General features: G+C 47.7%; 1 long non-coding RNA gene across 5 annotated transcripts; it reads left to right on the top strand.

Moving 5' to 3' along the window:
- Positions 1-292: 292 nt before the first annotated feature.
- On the top strand, positions 293-13133 carry LOC103692012 (uncharacterized). 5 transcript variants are annotated; one of them, XR_001837492.3, is made up of 4 exons: positions 302-777; positions 5931-6065; positions 8613-8688; positions 12657-13133. It is a non-coding gene; the product is annotated as an uncharacterized LOC103692012 (long non-coding RNA). The 5 variants fall into 5 exon arrangements; XR_005503392.2 differs by having other exon boundaries at positions 306-506; XR_010066051.1 differs by having other exon boundaries at positions 305-777; positions 8613-13133.
- The last annotated feature ends 1831 nt before the right edge of the window (positions 13134-14964 follow it).

Below are 14964 nucleotides of genomic sequence, written 5' to 3' on the forward strand. Positions count from 1 at the left end.
CATACCAGGCTCAGCAGCCAACACAGAGTATCAGCTCTGATCCTAGACCAGAGGGTTCCACACGTAGGCCATGGAGGGATCCATTAAAGCAACCCAGTGTGCTTGGGTTTGCTTTCTCTTTGATTTCTGTGAGGGCTTTTTAACTCATTCTGATAGATGAACAACCAATCAGAGGCCAGGATGTGCTCACAATCATGCCACATGCTCTTTCATTGTTACTTCATACAAATGACAACGAAATGGAACCACACTGAGAATTCTATATCTCTCTGAGGTCACAAATCAGGGGTCTGTTTATACTGGAGCTGTTATGGAATAGACCTAGTGAGCCCTTCCCTTGCATTAGTGCCACTTGCCAGGAGGCAAGGCAGCTGCCACAAGCTCTGGAGTGGGGGGTTCCTTCTTGATTCCACACCAGTGAGGTGTCTCAGTAGCCTACTACTCTTCAGGACAGACAGATAGAGTGGACAGTCCCTGAGAACCGTCTGGAGGAAGGAATTCTGCAGGTGGGTGGGGAAGCCAGGCATGTAGGGAAGTAGGTCATGCCTCCAGACAGGCATAAGCACTGGTAAGGTTGAATGAGCTCAGACCTGGGAATCTCAGTGATTTGAGAACGGCAGGAGTGGAGCTGCTTCCGGAGGCAGGGCAGCCTATTGAGAAGACCACAGTCATGTGGTAGCACCTGGAGTCTTTCCCCATGCAGATAGAGCATCATTAGCATCTCAAACTCAGCCAGTGGAAAACATCTACCCTCGAGATTCCATCCCACTCCTGAAGGTTCGTAAAGTCCCCGTCTACATGGAACAAAGCACACGTGTTATTTCCGGAAGATCCTCTGAGAGTGAAGGTCCTTACTGAGCTGTAATGCTTGAGGAAGAGTTCTCTCTCCCCAAGCATTCACTGCTGGATCTTGGAACCACCTGGCTGGCCAGGTTCTGGCTGCCTGCAGAGAGGCTCATATCAGAGTGGAGGCAGCTCCACTTCCCTCTTCTGCCACTGTAGCCTGAGACCTGGGGCCCCAGCTACTTGCATGCCACAGGTCACCCAGGCCTCTTCTAAGAGGTAACACTCCCAGTGTTCCTGGCTGGACTGGAGCCCTGTGGAACCTATTTGTCCTGGCTCTGCTTTACCCTCGTTGGTCTGGTATGCAGGAGGACAATGAATTACAGCAGTGTAGGTGGCTAGGTCAGGGGCAAGCATTAATAACTCACTGACTTCCAGTTGGACACCGTGGAGTCCGAAAAACAATGAGAAAATATCATCAAAGAAATAGCTGAAAAACCAAACCAAAACACTCATCTATAGCTGTCAAAAAAATCATTTAAAAATGAAGGTGGGATTAGCATATCCTAGGCAAAGGGACCAAAATAGAGTGCAGAGAGTGCACAAGGAAACTTCCAGTAGAATGCAGAAGGCTGTCAAACCGAGCATGTGGCTAGGGTGAGGACAGACTCCCTTTCTGCACGGTTTTCTTTCTGTTGCTGTGATAAACACTGACTAAAAGCAACTTGGGAAGAAAAGGCCTGGTTTTGCTTAAACTTCCAGGTCATAGTCCATCACTGAGGAAGTCAGGACAGGAAGTGAAGGCAGGAACCCAAGGCAAGAACAAGGAGGAACACTGCTTACTGGTTTGTTCACCTTTAGGTTTGCACTTCACTAGCTTTCTTATACAAACCTGGCCCACCTGCCTAGGGAATTGTGCCACTCACTGTGGGTTGTGCCTTCTCACATTAATTAACAACACAAGCCCCCGAATGACATCTTGGTAATTGGGTTGGTGAATGTGACCAGGTGACTCTAGGTTGTGTCAAGATGAACATAAAAAGAAACTAAGGGGCCAGAGAGATGTTTCGGTAGGTAAGAACGCTTTCTGATCTTGCAGAGGACCGGAGTTCAGTTTCAATCAGCATGCAGGGTGGTTCAGTACTACCTATAATTAATTCTACCTCCAAGGGGTATTCAATGCCTCTGACTTCCGTGAGACTGAAACGCACATGCATATACGTATGACAAACACACACAAATAATTAAAAATAATAAAATGGAAGTTGTAATAAGTAAATCTTTCTCAAAGGGGAACTAGCTGAGCAGTGGCAGTCACGCCCTGTGCTTCCTGACTGACTGAGGATGCAGTGTGACCAGCTGCCTCAAGCCGGGGCCACCATGCCTTCTTGCCATGGCGGGCTGGAGCCATGGACTGGACACCAAAACACTTAGTTGAGTTGTTTCTGTCAGGTATTTTGTTGCAGCAACAAGGGGAGAGATTAATGTAGCAGGATAGTTTACATCAGGCACGCTGACATTGCTTTGGGAGGCTGACTTTTGGGTGCAGTCTATGGGGCCCTCACTTGACGGTGCACTGTTTTAAATGTGTGGCATTGATTCCCAGCTTCTTGCAGGACTCTGAGTTTGGATCCTCTCCAGTCCCCTTTCCACCCATCAGCCTGTTTGCTTTTAAGCTACTGACCCTCTACCCACCACAGCTGGCAGTGATGTCTCTGTTCTTTCCTCATTTGTTTTCAGGATCCCATGACTGTGTCTTTGGGGGGCCGAAAGTATTTGTCCTCTGCTTCTGTCTCTGGTCACCTTGGTGACTTCATGCAACAGAATGTCTTGCTTTGACTTAATGAGCACACACTGAGTGTGCCTGTGTGGGTGCGCGTGCCTGTGTGTGTGCGTATGTGTGTGTGTGTTTGTGTATGTGTGTGTGTGTGATGTGTGTATCTGTGTGTATGTGTGTGTGTGCGTGCCTGTGTGTGTGCGTGTGTGCCTCTGTGTGTGTGTGTTTGTGTATGTGTGTGTGTGTGATGTGTGTATCTGTGTGTATGTGTGTGTATGTGTGTGTGTTTCTGTGTGTGTGTGTGTGTGCGCGTGCCTATGCGTGTGTTTGAAGTGCTTCCTCACCTGTGAGGTCAAGAGGTATTCTGAAATTTCTCCTATGATCTCTGTGGTGTTGACTTCACATTTTAACTTTTCCTTCATAAAAAGAATCAATGCAGCTTTATTTTCTCTAGGAGGTAAATCATATTATCTGTACTTTCTCAGTTTATTTCTAGAGAGACATTTTTTTTCTAATTGATGCGGTTATTTTCCTCTGTAAAAGACTGGTACAGTTTGTGCAGAAATAGAGGAGGAGCAGGCAGACCTGTAAGCTACACTTTCAAGGAAAATGCTGAGTGTCCAATGGTGACCTAGCAGTGACACGATAAACGAGGTAAAAAATGATTTCGAGCTCAGTGCCGGGAGGGATCATTAAACTTGACATTTTGTTCCGTCTGAGGTCTGAACTTTCATGAGAACGAAAAATGATTCCAATTTACTTCCCACACTATTTCCTGGAAGGGAGATTTCATGGTCCAAATGCAGCACACAATGAGACGGGGCCTCCCAGCTGTAACTGCAGGGCAGTAACTGAGGAGTGGTGTTCAGTTGCCCTGGCTTTTCCATCCTACGTGTCTCGGTGCGTCCACTCAGTTAGCACTCGATGTCTCCTGTCTCCCACTCCTCTGAGCTGCACCCTAGCTCTCCAATCTTTTCCCTGCTCATTTGCTCTAATATAAACCAAGCAAGTGTCTTGGCCGATGGGCCTTCCCCTTCTTATTTAGATGATGGTAACTGAAGTCTAAAACATTCAGAAACATGCCAAGCATAGGTTCCCAGCTCAGGGGCTCTCCTGGCCCAAGCAACCACAGCCATCCCAGGGGACACCAGTCCTCCTTGAGTGGCCACTGTCTGCTGGACAGATGAGTGTTGTGTCCATTTGACTTTCTCAGCAAAGGCAGAGAAGAGACCTCTTTTTGTATTTGGTGCCTTTTCCAAGTAATTCTGTGGAATTTACCCGTGTGTGGTGTGTGGTGTGTGTGTGTGTGTGTGTGTGTGTGTGTGTGTGTGTGTGTGTGTGTGTGTGTACGTGTATGTGTGTGTGTACGTGTGTGAGTTGTACATGTGCACACACACAGGTCACACAGAGGTCAGCCTTGAGTGTCATTCCTTAGGACAGCCATCCACCTTGTTTTGTCAGATGGGGTCTCTCACTGACCTGACTCTCCCTCATTCAGCTAAGCTGGTTGGCTGGTGAGCCCCAGAGACTTCGTGTCTCATCTCCCCAGTGCCGAGATTACAGACACATGCCACCACACCCTGCTTTTAACACAGGTGCTGGGGACTGAACTTGGGACTTCAGGCATAAGCAGCTGTCTGAATGTTCTTAGGCACATTTCCCACACTATCCACTGACGTGCCTTCCCACAGGGTCTCGGAGGAATCTGTCCAGGACAGAGTGTATGTAGATGTGTGGCTTTAGTGGATGCTGTCTAGGCAGTGTGCTGAGTCCTTGCATATCCGCCCTCCTCCAGGACAGGCCTTGGGGTATGTCAGCAGGCAGCCTCACTTGGGGTCTTCTGCCTTCATTACCGGGGCAGCCGGGGCCTGTGTGTAGACTTCTGGGTAGAAGGGCAAGTTCCAGCAAGGCTCAAAGCATCCATCACCTGTTCCACTTTACCTTGGACAGCTGAGTAGAAATTGGGTGCGTTTACTGTGTACATGATTGTAACCTGCCAGGGTTTAGAGCAACTCATAGAGATGCACCCCAGTAGCACCTGGTCCAACCGGGGGTCACACTGGGCTCTGGTTCAAAACCTTGATATGACCCAAGGGCCTCAGGACTTGCCTTTCTCTGCCCCTTCACTGAAGCACAGCCCAAACTCAACACATAATTGCTTGCATTTACCCATTATTCCTAGTAATAAGTTCAGGGCCCTGTGGCTCTCTGAGCCCAGACACAGATGAGGATGTCAGGGGCACCTGAGGGCTGAGGACTTCGTTTCCTCAGAAACCACAGCTTCATTTGTCAATGCTCCAGATGATAAGTGCAGCCCTCTGCCTGCTAGGAAGTCACGCCCAGTTTGGGGAAACCAGGCCCACCATGGCTGTGGATAAGGACAGGGCCCGGTCAGTCTGGGTCAGGGTGAGGGAAGGAAGAGACAGACCAAAATCAGTGGACTCACATCCCAGTCGAAATTCTCCACAACAGAGCATGGTGGGACCCCAGCTGTGCCACCTCAGAAAGGGAAAGAGCCCTGCTGGGCCACTTGACCCTTGAAAGAGAAGAAATGTCCATGCCCTCATTTGCACATGCTCTGTGGAGCAGGGGGTGTTGGGTCTGTGGCAACAGAAGAGGAAAGAGCACTAAGCCAGTGAGCAAGAAAGGCTCCCAGAGTGCACGGTGAGGGAAGAGGAAAAGGGAGCACTCTGCAGCAATCAGGCAAGAATCCTCTCTAGAATGGCTCCTGCCTCTGAAGGAGGACATTGATGATGTGTCCGTGGCTACAGCAGAGTCGGAGGGAGCTTCCTAGTCTACCTCAGGATGCTGTGAGGAGCGACAGGAGACTGGAATGTCTTAGACTCTGGTACAGGAGACTGATCTCTTTCACTGACCCAAGATGCTGAGGAAGGATGTTCGAGTCTAGACGGGAGCCATAGACAACGGAGGGCATACCTGTGAATGTGAGAGGAAGAGGAGACAGTGGACTACTGCAGGGGCATTACCTCATCTGTGCAGTGGATACAGCCGTCTCCCACAAGACAATGCATGCTGTCTATTGAAGTGTCAGCCCTCCTTCAACATCGGATATCCAGGTTGCAAATAGTAGAAAATGAACCAAAAAAAGGGGGGTGAGACTAGAGAGATGGCTCAGTGGTTAAGAGCACTGGCTATCCTTGCAGAGGACCTGGGTTCATTTCCCAGTACCCTGTGGTTTCTTAAAATGGTCTGTAACTCCAGCTCCAGAGGATCTGATGCCCTCTTTTGCTCTCAATGGACACTGCATGGACATATATGCAATCAAAACATCCATGCACATTAAAATGAATAAGTTAATCTTTATAAAGGTAGGACTCAGTTTAGCCCTTAAAATAATGTTTTCCCATAGGATTCAAGGATAAAGCTGTCTACAGTCAGTTGCTGGGAGTCTTCAGCTTCAATGAGGCCATAGACATCCCTCCGCCTGTGTGGTTCTGATTCTCCCTCGCCCACATTAGCATCATCCCTGAGCAGTATCTGTAATGTAAGTAAACATGCAGGGGGTGGTAGGAGTAAATACATTTGTTTAGAACGGCCAGAAACACATGCTGCAAACATAAACCACATTTAGCCCCAGACTCTATTAAGTAGCTGTATTTGAGTTAATGAAGATGAGATAGAGTATGGAAATACCTCTAGACCACCTCTGGAGAAGACAACTAGACAACTCGAAGCTTTAGCATCAACAAAGTTCACCTTGCTACAGAAAGTCTGTCCATCAAAGACTTGGGGTTGGCCTTTGAGGATGGGTCTCAGGCATCCAGACCTTTCCATCTCAAGACCATAAAGCACAAGTGACGTGGCTGGGATAGCACTTACCTGCTAGACTGTACTCACCTAGAACAGAGACATCCAGGTATATCTGCTGGGAAGTGAGGTCCCACCTCAGGCTTGCGCTGATGGACGAGAGGACTAGTCAGCTTCCCCCTGGAGTGTGTAGCCTGCAGTCAGGCTAGAGTTGCCATCAAGAGCTGGCCCTGGACAGTGGCGAGTCAGCATCTCGTGGTGTTTTGTTGGCTGTTCCCATACCGCCCATCACCCTGCCACATGAGGGAGAGCCTAGAAAAGCAACACTGTTCTTGACACCATAAGAAAACTACACACTCAACCGAATCTGTCTGGAAAAGGTCAGGACATTTGGGAAAGGTCAGGGTTCACAGCTGTGAACATGGAGGCAGGCAGCATTCTGCTCAGGATGGCTTCTGCATACACAGCAGGAGACAAAGACTCTAAGCTCCCCAGGCCAGGCCTTGCTCCTCTCCATCTCCTCATGTCTCTTTCTCTTACTTTCTTGAGGATAAAGGCAGCATACAGTTTTCAGATCTTCCCCAAAGAAAGCCTGTCTAAGTAGCACCCTTAAGCAGTTTTACTATGGTGGCATTGAGGTACATCAAGGTAAAGTCACACAGGATTCTGACAGTCTGTGGTCACCCGGTAAAGGCACCCATGTGTGACTGCTGAGATGTAAGGTAATCAGGTACTCTGGGGCCTTGCAGAGGGACCCTGGCTTTCATTGCTCAGTGGCTGCTGCTTTCCACAGGCTAACAGGCAAGCATTTGAGGCGGATGATGTGTAGAAGTGTTAGATAATATTATAGTTGTCAGAGTAAAAAAAGAACGGGGTAGGATCGGCATACAACCTCCAGAGCGCCAACAAACATCACCAAAAGGGGTCAGGGCATCAGACAGGGCAGTGTGGTAAACTGTGCTGTTCCTTAGATGTCTAACACCACCTGCTGGAGCGTCCCGCTCGCCTTCCCCGGGGGAGATCAGAACTCAGAGCTTGAAGTACAACTTCTACAGGATGCACGGCATTCTTACACCATTGTACAGTTGGGAAAAAATGGAAATGCAGCCATTAGAAGTTAGGGACTTATGTTATTTGCAAGGTGAAAGTGGTGCTTCACCCCTATATTCCCAGAGCTGGGGACTGCCCATCCAGCTTCAACTGCTGGGTTAGTTCTGGGCCAAAATAAGTAAGTTAAATAAACAAACAAAAAAGTGGATAGCATACACCTGACAAATATGTGAGGTTGCTCACTGACCTCTGACTTCTGTGTACATACATGCACATGTGAACACACACACTTTGTGAAAAGGCTCAGAGGCTCCTGCATGCCCATCTCTCGACAGAAAAACAGGCCAGCCACTCCCTCCACACAAACACTTGCGGGGCACCGGTCTGAGCACCCAGTAAACGCAAGTTTTCTTGGATGATTTGGGTTGAATGATTTTTCAAAGCACTCCCAGCGATCCATTCTTTACATCCTGGAATTAAAAGTGCTTGACTCCAGTGATTTACACATCACAGAACCAATACTGTGTGAGTGGGGCCAGAGCTGGGGTAGAGTCTCAGAAGTCATTTCTCTTTTAAACTCAGAAGGTAAAGTCCAACCCCAAGGGGCTGTGCACTCAGATCCCTGTTTATCTCCAATACAGTTTCTTTTGAAAAAAGCCAATATCTCAGAAAAAGATTAAATCAATAGCTTGGCATGTGAGACATTTGGTCTGGGCTTCAGGGAGGATGCCCGTCATGAGCAATGAAAATGTCTTAATCAGAGGGCCACATGCTACAGGTGTGGCCAGCGGTCACTGAGGTGGCCCCTGATGACCCTGGAATTCACAGCTTGTGTTATGCTGTATCCTTGAGGATGGCCAGGCATGCATGGTTACTTGATCTAAGAGACAGAATAGAGCATGTGATAGGATGTCAGTGCTCTTGTACCTCAGTCGGCACAGCACCTGCCTCCTCTCTTTCTAGGACCCTGGGTAATGGGTGTGCTACAGTGCCCAGATTTCATGTGAGTTCTGAGGATTCGCATCCAGATCGCCACACGTGCATAACAAAGTCTTTGACCACTAAGCTATTCCCAAATCCCAATGGGCCTTTTATTTAATTATTTTTCTCTTCCCCAAACTGAAAAATGCATTTAGAAAAGAACTATTCTTTATCTAGTAATTTATTCTTCTAATGACATAGCCTAGGACAATGAGTATTACTAAACCTTTGTGTAATGAAATGTTCATCTTAGGCTTGCTTGCAGAAGAAAACATTTCAATGTCTCCAAGAAAGGCTAAGAGATATGATTCTGTCTAAGTGCTACAACAGTGAGTAAATATTCAAGACCTTATTTCTAAAGAGAAAACATTTGTATCATGGTGTTATCGCAGGTGAGAAGGACGTAGAGTAGACCTCCCTGCGTGGGGTAGATTTTTCTCGAGAGCATTAACAAATGATGTCTACTGATCTTTCTGGAAAAATACAACAACTATCTAATTGTAAGTATGTTTGCTTTTATGTTCATGAGGAAATGGACAAACCAGAACCAGAGCCTGCCCCAGCTCAAGAAGTTTGGGAAGGGCTTGGTGTTTCCCCATGAAGTGCCTAGAGCCTATAGAAGCCTTTGTCAAGGTGATAGAGGCGTGGGATGAGACCGCCTCAGTCACTCCTGCATGTGTGCTGAGGTATGGACAAATGGTGAGAAGTGGACCGGAAGGCCAACAAGATGGTCCAGCAGGTGACCCAAGGCTGGTGACTCAAGCTCAATGCCTAAAACTCACATGCAAGGAGAGGAGAGAACTTGTTCCTACAAATTGTCCTTTGGTTCGGTTCCCTAGTGTGCTGTGGTACACACACACACACACACACACACACACACACACACACACACACCCATAAGAAATAAATTTCGAAACATACAAAACAAAATATGTATGATAAGTTCCAGGATATTTGTTAATTTCCTGTTATTTTCCCCCCCAAATGGAATAGTTAGTTCTCATCGTGATTAACATTAAAAGTGTGTTAGGGCCACTAGCCCTTCTTACCCAGTGTCACCCAAATTCATGGCACCCAGGCTGTCTAGCATGGTGGCTGTTGTTTGCAAAGGAACAATGGTTTCCTGGGCCAGCTGGATGCTGGCTCTCTTCCCTCATCTGGATTCTTCCTGGGTACTTTCAACAGAGGATGCTCAGAGGATATAGCCAGCATCTGCAGGGCAGGCAGAGACTGCAAGCAAGGAAGTCCCTGGCCACGTCACTGGGATGTGGCTCTTTATTCTCTAGTCTCAGACTGAGCTGCTCTCCTTTGCATGTGGGGGTGAGCCCGGCTCTTACTCTGGTTCTGATGGTTGGCTAAATGCTAATCTCGGGAACCTGAGCTTCCTACTGAGGCTCCTAAGAATAGGGTTACCCTAGCCAAACAGTCACTGGTGGGAACAGCTGACTGTGAGTGCTTTTAAGTCCTGGAATCACTCTTAACAAGGCAAAACGAAGCACACCCACTATCTTTTCAGCCTTTGGGTTAGATTGTACATTTGAGGATGCTGCCAAGCTTCCAGGCAGCAGTTGGAGAACCAGTGGGTACACAATAAACACTTTACCCCTGTTCCTTGCACTCAGCTGGGTGCTGTTAAGATCCTGGGGTACTACCTGCAGTCAAGCACAGATCTACAGGGCTGTTTTCACTTGGCTGGTTCTGTATCTTAGGCATGGTGGGGGCGTGAGGTGGGTGACTTTTCAGCTGCTTTCAAAGCCTTGTGGATAAACATGTTTAATCACTTGAAAGTGTCTCACAAAGAGAAAACACAAATTATGAGTTCTGATTACTAGCATTGGTGAAACTTTCTCACGTTTTGGGCTGCCTAGAATCCACACCCTTTTTACCAAGTGGGATCTTCCTTACAAGGCCTGAGCTGCCTTTTACTATGGTACCAAATATCCAGCTAGTCTCTTTCTAGTCATCCTTGCAGACAGAGCAAAGATATGTGACCAGGTACTATATCAATGGTTATACCAGCAACAAGCTTTGAATCTGAATCTAGTGGGAGAAGCCACCAGAATTCTGGGGCTCAGAGATGCTGGTATTCAGGGAGGCTGGGGCTCAGGGAGGCTGGGACCCAGGGAGGCTGGGGCTCAGAGATGCTGGAGCTCAGGGATTCTAGGGCTCAGGCAGGCTGGGGCTCAGGGAGACTGGGACTCAGGGATTCTAGAGCTCAGGGAGGCTGGAGCTTGGCGAAACTATCTTAGTGAGGACTGGAAAGAGGGATGCTGGAGCTCAGATCTGCTAGAGATCTGTGCCCTCTTAAAGTGTTTGAAACAGTGAGAGATAACCACTCTTCCATCCCCTCTGTGATGAGAGCATCAGGGGCCGTACCAGACCCTCCCATTTCCCACAAGCATTAGTAAATGACACAGAGTAAGAGTCCAGCTCTGTCCTGTCCAAATCCCCACTACCTGTGGGGTTGGGTATCTGGGCATCAGAAAGAATGGAGGAAGTGATAGGACCTAAGTCAGAATCCAGAGACTGTCCCTGTTCTGTGACCATGGTCTTTTTCCTTTCTCCAACCCTCTCTTCTCAATATCCATAGACCAACACAGTGACATCATGGCCTTGTGATATTAAAACACAAATCACCCCTCAGAGATCCCTGCTGTGAGTGCTCCCTTCTCTAATGTTGTTTCATCCAAATTAGAAGTATATATCATCTTTATGTGCTTTCAGAAGTCATTAAATAAGCCATCAGAGTGGCAGTGGCCACCAAGACAAGTGACATGAACATTTTAGGAGTGTTTAGGGACTGTTATTTCTATAGATCATATGGGAACCAGGCAGGATCTGGTGAGGTATTGAGCTATGTTCTCTCCTTCACCAGATAAAAGCCTGTAAGGCACAGCAAGGTGAGGGACCCACTTGGGGTTAGGCCATCAGATGCAGTGCCTAGCAACCACTCATAGTCCCTATCTGTGCAGGGCTGTTCCAAGATCATCACTGGTGAAATTCCTGCAGCCAATCAGAAGTCCTGAGCTGTGGGCTTTTAAGATCTTATTTTTGAGATGCTTGGGGCAAAGTCGAGAAAGCGACACAGCACAGCTTCGGGCTCATCCTCTTCTTAGTCCACGTTTCGTTTTTAATTTTACTTTTTAGGTTTATTTATTTTATTTAATGAGTATGAGTGGTTTGCCTGTCTGTGCACCACACACAGACCTAGAACTGGAGTTACAGGCTGTTAGGAGCCACCAGGTAGATGCCAATTACTTAGCCTGGGTCCTCTTCAAGAACAGTCAGTGTTCTTAACTTGTGAGGAATCTCTCCAGCCCTGATATAATTTTTTTTTTTGGAAGGGGGTTGGTTATAGAAGTCAACCCTAGAACCTCGAGCATGCTGGGGAAGCACTCTATCACTGAGCTCTAATTTGTCAAGAATATTACTTTCAATTAGCAGACTTTGGGGTTGGAAAGGTGACTCCGCAGTAAGGACTTGTACTGCTCTAGCACAGGACTCAAGTTTGGTTCCCAACCCTCACATCAGGTGACTCGCAACTGTCATTTCAGCTCCAGAAAATCCAGACCCTCTGATCTCCATGAGCTCCTGCGACCATATGCGCACACTCCACAGTGGCATGGAAAGAGAAAGCTTTACAATTGGTTAGCAGATGTGCTGGCTAGGTTTCACGTCAGCCTGATCCCAGCTAAGTCACCTGAGAGGAGTGAGCCTCAATGAGAAAATGTCCCCATGAACCAGGCCACAGGCAGGCCTGCAGAGCCTCCTCTTGTTTGTTTTTATGTTTGTTTTCTGGGACAGGGTTTCTCTGTGTCACCCTGGCTTTCTTGGGACTTTCTCTGTAGACTAGGCTGGTCTCAAACTCAGAACTCTGTCTGCCTCTGCCTCCTGAGTGCGGGGATTGAAGTTGTGCACCTCCATGTCCAGCTGGTAGGACACTGTCTTAATCAGTAGCTGTGGGGGAGGGTCTAGCCCATTGTGGGTGGTGCTAGCCCTGAGCTGATGATCCTCAATGTTATAAGAAAGCCAGATGAACAAGCCATGTGGATAAAGTCAGTAAGCAGCACCCTTCGTGGCCTCTGCATCAGCTCCAGCCTCTAGGTTCCTGCCCTGTGTGAGTTCCTGTCTTTACTGCTTTTGATAGCAAACGGTTATATGGAATTGTAAGTGAAATAAACCCAGTTGTCTTTGGGCCTTTGGTCATGATGTTTCACCACAGCACTAGTAACCCTAACTGAGACAACAGACTATGCACCGTGTTTAACAATAAAAGCTTGGGTTATTTCCTTTGCAGGACACGGACAAGGAAGCCAGCTGCTGCTGCAGGCACACCTACAGTCCTGAGTAGATGTGCGTGTGAACACATGCCACCATGTGGGAGCAGCTGAGACCCTCTCTAGGACAGGGCAGAGCTCACAGATGCTCCTCTTCTCAGGAGAGCCTGCAGAGCTGTTTCTCCAGGATGACTCTCCATCCCTGAGTCTAACCCTGAGGACAGTCTCTCACCTACGTCTGGTCAACAGCAGATACAAAGATACTGCCTACTAAGTTCAAAACCCAAAGAGACAGCACATACTGGCAAGGATGTGGAGCAGGAAGAACACTACTCCATTGCTAGTAGGAGTGCAAAAAAAAAAAAAAAAAGATACTGCTTATGCTGTCAACTGGGCATGGCACCGAACACTGGCCTCTCCACACTGCAGTGCGGTTTGCTCCTGATCTGCCTGCAAAGGCGCTGGTCCAAGGGTGTACCCTAATAAATTTCCACATGCATATCTTCATCTTAGCATCTGTTTCCTGGGGAACCTGGTCATCATTCATTGACTAAAATATATAATGTTAAGACAACCCTAATACTTACAGTGGCATAAGTATTATACAGGGTTAGGCATTAGAAACATAAAGCAAGACTGCATGCTTCATTCAGACCAGCGGGAGACAACATTATAGCAAATCTAGAGAGACTGATTTCTTATATGCTCAGTTGGAAGGGTAGTGTCTCAAGCCAGCAGGAGGTTGGCAGCCCAGTGGATGGTTTGTCAAATGCATTCATGGTCACCACAGACCAAAACACATAGTCAGGGTCTTGAGGTCCCAGCTCACACAGCTTCTTGGGGTCAGGTGACTTACACAGGTGGCTGTGTCTCTTGTGAGGTTCAGCCAGGCCCTTAAGAATGTCCCCTCCCTGAGGTGGGCAGAATGGCATGGTCCCCAGAGAGCCACCATTCACATTGTATTCAGTCATTGTTTTGTACACTTTGTGCCATCGCTAAGCAGAAAGACACCGTGAGCAGCATGCATGGGTGTGGTGGACCTTGACTTCATTATATTTTCACAGGATATATGATAATTCTGTTTTTGCGTGTGAATATGTGTTGGTCCTTGAGTTATCTGCAGGATTAGCTATTTCTAATCCTGGGAAGTTACAAGTAATAGAATAAATCATTTGCAATTCCTGGAAGTGGCGTTCTTAGGTCACCCCACTAGGGATGACCTGGGAGGTGAGCATATCCTTTCTTTGCTGGAGCCAGTACTTTCTGACCCTGGTGAGTTGCCTGGCCTTTGTCCCCTGGAGAGGTCCCTTGTCTAGCAGGTAGCCACTGGCATAGAAGCCGTGGGACCTCAAGTCCATCCATTACAAAGTTCACTTAACTGTCCAAGAACAACCCATTTCCCTTTGGGCCTCCATGAGTGTAATTCATGTCCTATGTCACATGTATTTCTAGACTAGTCACTATCACTGGAATTAGTTAAATTGGCATTATACTATTCCTGAGACCCACGTAGCTTTCTCTAGAATGAAGGATTAGCTAACTGTGTGTGTCTGTGGCTCCACTGATGCCTGGCTTGCAGCTCCAAATGCTGCAGTGTAACAGAAAGAGGCAAGAAGGAAAGACGTCTCTAATAGTGGAAAGGGAAAGAAACTGTAGAAACAGAAGGCTCTGGGATTGTGCTCTTGAAGCTGCTGTCTTCCACCCAAAGGAGGCTTTGCTACACGCTGGCCTGCCTGTATCTCAGCCTGGGAGATGGGGTGAACATCGCACAGAGCTGGACCTTGGACCATAGGGACAGACCCAACTCCTGCCCTTTGTACCTACAGTTTCCACAACCCCTAGACCAAAGCAAAAGTTTCTTCAAATAAGTCTTAAATAGGCTCTATGTCAGAGCTATAGTGTGGAGAAGAGTTAGTGTGCAGGCCTGCCTGAGGAAGGAAGACTTGCTTACTAGAACTTGTGATGAAGCCTGAGGTTGGCCCAGGAGGACATAGTCTGTCACAATCAGTGGGATTCCTTGAATCCCACGATGCACCATGATGCTTTGGTCCGGAACAGACTGAGTATGTAGCTCAGTGCCAGATGATTACAGTGTGTGGTGCTGCTACGGCCATTTTAGTGTGGGTAAGCATACTCTTTCATTGCCTGACAGGTCCCCTCTCAGAATGTCTTGTGGTTAACCAGTGTGGCTGTAGTTCTTTCTAGTGAGCACAAGCTGGTCGTCTAGGTGACAGATTCTGGGGAAGCACAGTGAGAAGACTCTCCCTAAGTGCCTAAGTGCCATGACCAACATAACCTATGGAAGAAAGAAAACTTCTTTGGATTTAT

The sequence above is a fragment of the Rattus norvegicus genome, chromosome 4 (assembly GCF_036323735.1).
Source record: "Rattus norvegicus strain BN/NHsdMcwi chromosome 4, GRCr8, whole genome shotgun sequence".
Lineage (NCBI taxonomy): Eukaryota > Metazoa > Chordata > Mammalia > Rodentia > Muridae > Rattus > Rattus norvegicus.